Raw genomic sequence first — 8005 nt, 5'->3', positions numbered from 1 at the left:
ACTGGGGAATGATCAGGAGCTCACCAAGTTAGTGGCTAAATATCTCTATTTGGTTTTTTGTCGTCGAAATACAGTGGTACCTCGGGTTACATACGCTTCAGGTTACAGACTCCGCTAACCCAGAAATAGTGCTTCAGGTTAATAACTTTGCTTCAGGATGAGAACAGAAATCGTGCTTCAGCGGCGCGGTGGCAGCAGGAGGCCCCATTAGCTAAAGTGGTGGTTCAGGTTAAGAACAGTTTCAGGTTAAGTACGGACCTCTGGAACGAATTAAGTACTTAACCCAAGGTACCACTGTACACTGCATACGTCTGATCTCCCTGGAGGCCAAGAGATGTGATGATAGACTGCTCTGCCTCCTTTCTTTTAGCAAATGTTTTGTGCCACTGGGGAAGTGGTAATTCTGTATTGATTTGTTTTGGAAGATGTATGTGATGCCAATAAAGGTTTTACGATATGATACGATTTATGATAAGTGGTCATCCAGCTTCTGCTTTGAAACCTCCAAGGAAGGAGAGTCAACAACTCCTTGGAAGAGTCCCTTCCACCATCTTACCATCATAAAGTCCTTCCTGGTGTTTAGTCAGAAGCTCTTTCCTTGCAACTTGAATCCATTGGTTCAAGGTCCTACCCTCCGGAGTAGGAGAAAACAAGCTTGCTCCATCTTCCATATGACAACTCTAAAGATATTTGAAGATGGATATCTCCTCTCAATCTCCTCTTTTCCAGGCTAAACTCCCTCAATTGTTTTAAATCAGGCTTGGTTTCCAGACCCTTGACCATCTTGGTCACCCTCCTCTGCAGATGTTCCAGCTTGTCCATATTCTTCTTAAATTGTGGCACCTGGAACTGGACGTGTGATGAACTGGGACGTGGAACTCCCTGGCTCTCCAGATGTTGATTGAGTCCCCAAGTCCCAGCCAGCATGGCCAAGAATCAGGGGCGGTAGGAGTTGTGGGCCCCAACATCTGAAGGGCCACGGGCCCCCCGTTGCTGACTTGTTCACATAAGAGTTGTGTCTAGCAGCTAGACAGACACCGGTCAGTGCAGATTATTGCTCAGGGAAAGAGTAAGACTGACCTGGAAACGTTTTTTTATTGGATCTTACAAAAATCAGAGGACACCAATTGGTTACTGGCACAAATGGAGGCAAGCTGGAATTCAGTAGTATCGTACCCCAGGGACCTTTTGATACAAACACAATGAGTTTTCAGCAAATCGTTTGTTAGGCAAGCATTCACATAATGAGTCAATCTTTTTGCATTGATTCCTATGGGGAAGTTTCTGATGTGTTTCTGAGCACAGAATTTTTACCCCCAAATGACCACAAAAAACCCCCTGGAAAACTGTCTGAAACTTTGCAAAAATGCTCTCTTATTTGTCTGATCTCTTCCCTTCCTTCGCACCATAATTTCTGGTGAAACAGCTGCCATGGGACATCAAGACACAGAAAGTGAGGCTTGTTTAAGGCTGCTTATTTGTTTACAGTACTACACACAGCTCCAGCTGTTTGGATATCTGAATCTGTGGTGCGTAATCCTTGTGTTTGTATAAGTGAATTTTTGTATAATGATCATTTGGAGATCCAGAGGTTCTCTGTTCTAGCCCGGTGGCTTCTGACAGACTCCTGGTAATGTTTCCTTCACAACAACCTTGTGAGGTGGGAGAAGTCAAGAGCCAGTGACTAGCCTAAGGAAGCCGCCTGTCACCACCATTATTACTATCTTCCCAGCACCAAGTTAAGACTTTCCTCTACTTCCAAGCATCTGGTGGTGTTGGGCTGATTATAATTTGTCAGGTGGTGCTTGCAAAGCAATTGTTTCTTTTAGTGGTTTTATGGGATGATGCAGTTCTAAATATTGCTTGGTCAAATGGCGGTTCATGATTATGTTTTTAATCATGCAGAATCTGGTATTCTGGCCCTCGGTTGGCTTGGGCCACAGTGTGGCAGAGGCTGAGAGACGGGGGCATTGGTGAGGTACTGGAGAACAGCGCGGTAGATCCCACGTGTTCTGTGGGCACACACCTTTTATTGAGCTGAATAGAGTGAAAGATATTACGAGTCATGGGGGTGTGTACAGTCTGAAGACTGCTTCGTTTATCTTTCAGCTGCTCTCTTGTTAATGCTGCTAACGCTGTTTTATAGATTATAAACGGTGCATTGATTTGTTAATCATGTAACATACGGCTTCCACTGTAATTGTGATGCTTAGCTTGTTTTCTAGTTACTAACGGTGTCTTGTAGATTGCAATTGTTGCACTGACAATTTGATAATTGTCCTATATGAGCGATGCTGTATCTGCAATGTTCAGTCACGTTATTGTTATTCGTTGTTTGTGAGCCGCTTTGGGATTCCTTTGAATTAAAAGCGGCAAAGGCATACAATAAATCGAATCAAACTCCCATCAGCCCAAGCCAGCGTTGTCACTACTCAAGGATGTTGGGAGTTATAGTTTGGAAGCACCTGAAAGGCGCTTTAGCCATCTCTGTTTTATCTCTTTCTACTATAGATATTCTTCAGGTTCTTTTCTCTCTCTCTTTTAAATAATATTTTATTCTTTTTCCATATCAAAAGTTACATTTTGTTACTCAACAGCTATATTCCAATTCAACAAAACTAGTGACATTGAGGCTTATAACCCAAATTACATGCAATTGCGTTTTAAGGTTTTGCCTTATCTAACTTCATCCTCTTTAACATGTTTCTTAATATATTCTGCTATTTCATATCCTGCTGTGGTCTTCGCAAATGGGAAATAACTTTTTTAAAAGACTGGAAAGGGTTTCCAGTCCTCTTTAAAGGATTCTAAATTTGAGTCTCTTTATCAGTGCTGTCAGTTTTGCCATCTCTGCATATTCCAATATTTTCACCAACCTTTCTTCCTTTGAGGGTGTTATCTTTTCCTTCCATTTCTGTGCACAGAGAATCCTCGCCGCTGTAGTCACATACAGCAGGGAAGTGGGTGGCACTGTGGTCTAAACCACTGAGCCTCTTGGGCTTGCTGATCGGAAGGTCGGCAGTTCGAATCCCCACGACGGGGTGAGCTCCTGTTGCTCTTTCCCAGCTCCTGCCAACCTAGCAGTTCGAAACCACACCAGTGCAAGTAGATAAATAGGTACCGCTGCGGCAGGAAGGTAAAGATGTTTTCATACGTTCTGGCTTCTGTCATGGTGTTCCGTTGCGCCAGAAGAGTTTAGTCATGCTGGCCACATGACCCGGAAAGCTGTCTGCGGACAAACACTGGCTCCCTCAGCCTAAAAGCGAGATGAGCACTACAACCCCATAGTTGCCTTTGACTGGACTTAACCGTCCAGGGGTCCTTTACCTTTTTACCTTTTTTACCTAGTCACATACATAAATACCACCGAGGCTTTCTTTGGTTTATCTCCTTCTGCTACAGATATTCTTCTGGTTCTGACCTACTGTGACCTCTTCTGGAATGTAGCAAGGGAGGAAAAATCCCCTTTCCCCCCAGTAAGAGCTTGTGCTGTTGATGATAAGGCAGTAAGGGAAGGAAGAAACATGATTCTACAGCTGTACACGGAAGTGCAGCAGAAAGGACAGGGTGTTACATACGCAACACACTACTAACGCAGCTACTTCAGCATTCGAGCATTTTCCCGAAGTGCCCTGATTCATAACGCAGTGTGCAGAGTTGCATAATTCGCAAATGCTGGGCTTCTGTCCATTGCTGCTGAAGTTAGACTTCATGGAGGAGGGCAGGCTCCAGAATTGCTTCACTCCACTGGAGCAATTACCGTAATTTCGAAACATGATAACATAAGAGCAGGCATCCCCCAAACTCGGCCCTCCAGATGTTTTGGGACTACAACTCCCATCATCCCTAGCTAACAGGACCAGGGATGATGGGAATTGTAGTCCCAAAACATCTGGAGGGCCGAGTTTGGGGATGCCTGCATAAGAGGATGCCGGCTGGATCAGGCCAATGGCCCATCTAGTCCAGCATCCTGTTCCCACAGTGGCCAACCAGATGCCTGTGCGAAACCCAGAACAGGACCCAAAGATAAGAGCCCTCTCTCGCTTCCTGTAGTCTCCAACAACTGGTATTCAGGATCATTACTGCCTCTTGACCAGGGCTCAGCAAACCTTTTCAGCAGGGAGCCGGTCCACTGTTCCTCAGACCTTATGGGGGGGCGGACTATATTTTGAAAAAAAACACACACAAACGAATTCCTATGCCCCACAAATAACCCAGAGATACTCTTTAAATAAAAGCACACATTCTACTCACGTAAAAACACCAGGCAGGCCCCACAAACAACCCAGAGATGCATTTAAAATAAAAGGACACATTCTACTCATGTAAAAACACGCTGATTCCCGGACCGTCCGCGGGCCGGATTGAGAAGGCGTTTGGGCCGCATCCGGCCCCCGGGCCTTAGGTTGCCTACCCATGCTCTTGACTGTGGAGGCAAAGCATAGCCATCATGGCTTAGTAGCCACCCATGAACTTGTCTAATCTTCTTTTAAAGCCATCCAAGCTGGTGAGTACCACTGTTTCCTGTGGCAGTGAGTTCCACAGTTTAACTATGTCCCAAATCTTCCAACATTCAGCTTCATTGGGTTTCCTTGACTTCTAGTGCTGTGAGAGATGGGGGGGGGGGACTTTCCTCTCTCCTCTTACTCCATGCAACGTATAATTTTATGAACTTCTATCATGACGCATCTAACTCACCTTTTCTCTAAATTAAAACCCCAAACGCTGCAACGTTTCCTCCCCTCGATCATTTTGGTGGCCCTTTCCTGAACATTTCGAAACCCCAGAATATTCTTTTTGAGGTGAGGCATCAAGGAACCCTACGCAGTCTTCCAAACACAGTCACACCCCAGATTTGTGCAATGGCATTACGATACTGGCGGTTTTATTTTCGATTCCTTTCCAAATGAGAGAGCAAGATTTACGTGGGTTTTCTCTTGGTTTGACTCAGACATTGAGCAGGTTTCCAAAAGTCACTGGAGGTCATTCGCCCTCCTCCACAACAGGGAGGCATTGCGGAGATTCCTGCATGATGCAGCCGAAGTTCATGCTAGTTTGAAGTACTTTGCATTGTGTGTGTATATATATGACGTGGGTGGCGCTGTGGGTTAAACCACAAAGCCTAGGACTTGGCGATCAGAAGGTTGGTGGTTTGAATCCCTGCGACGGGGTGAGCTCCTGTTGCTCGGTCCCTGCTCCTGCCAGCCTAGCAGTTCGAAAGCACATCAAAGTGCAAGTAGATAAATAGGTACCACTCTGGCAGGAAGGTAAACAGCATTTCCGTGCGCTGCTCTTGTTCGCCAGAAGCGGCTTAGTCATGCTGGCCACATGACCTGGAAGCTATACGCCGGCTCCCTCAGCCAATAAAGCGAGATGAGCGCCGCAACCCCAGAGTCGGCCACGACTGGACCTAATGTTCGGGGGTCCCTTTACACACACACACACACACACACACACACACACACACACACATATGCGTACAGTACAATCCCTGTATCAGGGGAACCTTTTTTCACATTCTTCTGGGCAGTCAGATGAGGTCCATGCACCAGCTGTGGGCTAGAGCAGCAGCAAAGATGGGCAGAGCAAGGAATGGAAACTTTACCTTTGCGCAGTAGGCTTGTTTCTACCGCAAACCCATCCATCTCTGTCATCCATCCAGACAAGCAAGAGGCATTTGCCAAAGTTCAAGGACACATTTCAGCCAGGTGAAAACACTCCAGTGTCAGGGCAGGCATCTGCAGTAACTTACACGGCATCAGTGAAGTTAGCTCTTTATTCAAAGAAACAAAACAGCTCAGGCCTCGCGAGCCCAGCAGCTCTGCTTGGTAGATCTTGCCCCAGTGAGTCAGTTGTGAGGTCTGAAGTTCCTTGCCTTCCACAGTTGCCTAAGTCTCCTCCTCCTATGGGTCCTTCCCAAGCAATCTGAGACTCTGTCAAAGCTTCTGCCTCTGCTCCACCCTTTTCATACCTCTTCGGGTTCTGGGAGACCAGGGGGAGGTGAGTGGATCACATCAGGAGGGGGAGAGCCCCTGGCTTCTTCAGCAGCCTGCCTCATCTCTGCCTCTCCCCCCGTCCCAGCCTCCGCTTCTACCTCTGATTCTGGACTGCTCTCTGCTACAGACTCTTCCTGCTCACTAAACCCTGTTATCTCTTCAGCTTCTGACACCTCAGTCTGCTCCTTCTTCTCCTTCTGACTACCCATCATCATCCCACCACCACTCTCTGAGCTCTGAGACTTCTTCCCCGGGGGTTCCCCAGCTGCTGCCTCTCCTCAGCATCCAGCCAGTCCATGACAATCTAGTTAACACTGGTGGGGTTTATTATCATCTTTATTATTTGCCTGCCCTTCACCTTAAGACTCATGGATGGGCTGCAACAATGGAATTGTTACTGGGGACATTGGCAGCTGTTCTTGGAGATGTTGGGTATTGAAACTGGAACTGTTTGTATGCAAACCAGCGAGCTGGTGGCTGCAGCTGTCATGGCCGATGGATGCTGTTGTCCAACAATGGGAAAGACAGGGCTCGTGAGTGGAGTGAGTTGTGAACCCAGTAAGTGTGAACCTATATATGCTCCCTTCTGTTGAGTCAGATCATTTGCCCATTTGGCTAGTGCTATCATCTCTCAGCTGCCTTGTGAAATGCAGGAGTACTGCATTTTGAAAAAAGCAAATGAGCATATAGCAATTCTAGGGGTTAGCACATGGGTAGGCAAACTAAGGCCCCGGGGGCCGTATCCGGCCCAATCGCCTTCTAAATCTGGCCTGTGGACGGTCCGGAATCAGCGTGTTTTTACATGAGTAGAATGTGTCCCTTTATTTAAAATGCATCTCTGGGTTATTTGTGGGGCATAGGAATTTGTTCTTTTCTTTCTTCAAAATATAGTCTGGCCCCCCACAAGTTCTGAGGGACTGACCCCTGGTAGCAGGTCATCAACTCAGAGCTGAGTCCAGCCCATTGAGAAGTATCCTTTGACCCCTCCAGTTACGAACCTCAGGGCAAAGCAGATAAAGTTCTGTGGTGGGAGAGTTTGTCTATGTGGAGATAACATCCCTTCAGGCAGTTTCCATTTGCACGTGGCTATTCTTCAGGTCCTCGGCAGAACTAACACGATTAGCAGCGAGGCTAGTATATGTTTCTTTTAAAAGCACACCCTTTGCATGTTTGTTTTTGCAGCTCTTTTCTTTTTGCAACCCTCCAGCGAGATTGCCGCCATCAAGAATGAGAGAAGGATATTAAGCCCCTTAATAGAAGCCTACAGATCTATTTATTTTTGAGGGATTAAGCGAACTCAGCTGCTGCTACTGCAGCAGCCTGAAGCAAATTTGAAAGCTGAACACAGACTTTTCTGGACATTAAAAAAAAGTTATCAAAAACATTTGCATGTGGGAAGTGGCCTGTAATACGGAAACCAGCAAGGCACTCAAAACTGCTGAATGTATTGCAAACTTACAGCTAGGCAGATCAAGCAAATGGTTGTTTATAGCAAAATGACCTCCAAGGCAAACCTTTTATCAGATGTGTCTTCAAGGGCAACCCCATGTAGAGGGCATTACAGTAGTCCAGTGTAGGTGGAAAAAAATCTGTTCAGTTTGCATTTAATGGCAAATACACCTAATTCACACTTTTCTTCAAAACAACGCAAGAACCAAAACATAGCCATCCTTCAAAATTCTCACCGTAGGTCTCCAGCCAAATAGTGCACAAAATGCATATATTTAAGGGAAATGCCCATGAAAACACAAATACTAGTGAAAGGAGCACAAAAAAATGTGTTCTACAGTGGTACCTCGGGTTACATACGCTTCAGGTTACAGACTCCGCCAACCCAGAAATATTACCTTGGGTTAAGAACTTTGCTTCAGGATGAGAACAGAAACTGTGCAGCTGCGGCTCAGCGGCAGCGGGAGGCCCCATTAGCTAAAGTGGTGCTTCAGGTTAAGAACAGCTTCAGGTTAAGAACAGACCTCTGGAACGAATTAAGTACTTAACCCGAGGTACCA

The 8005-nt window shown here is 46.2% G+C and overlaps 1 protein-coding gene across 1 annotated transcript in view; it reads left to right on the top strand.

The window, feature by feature from the left end:
- Positions 1-8005, top strand: part of TG (thyroglobulin) — a 169895-nt gene that overhangs the window by 124953 nt on the left and 36937 nt on the right. The window lies entirely within an intron of this gene.

The sequence above is a fragment of the Podarcis liolepis genome (assembly GCF_965112155.1).
Source record: "Podarcis liolepis genome assembly, chromosome: 8".
NCBI lineage: Eukaryota > Metazoa > Chordata > Lepidosauria > Squamata > Lacertidae > Podarcis > Podarcis liolepis.
Note: the sequence above shows the minus strand (reverse complement) of the source record. Positions and strands in the feature narration are given on the sequence as shown.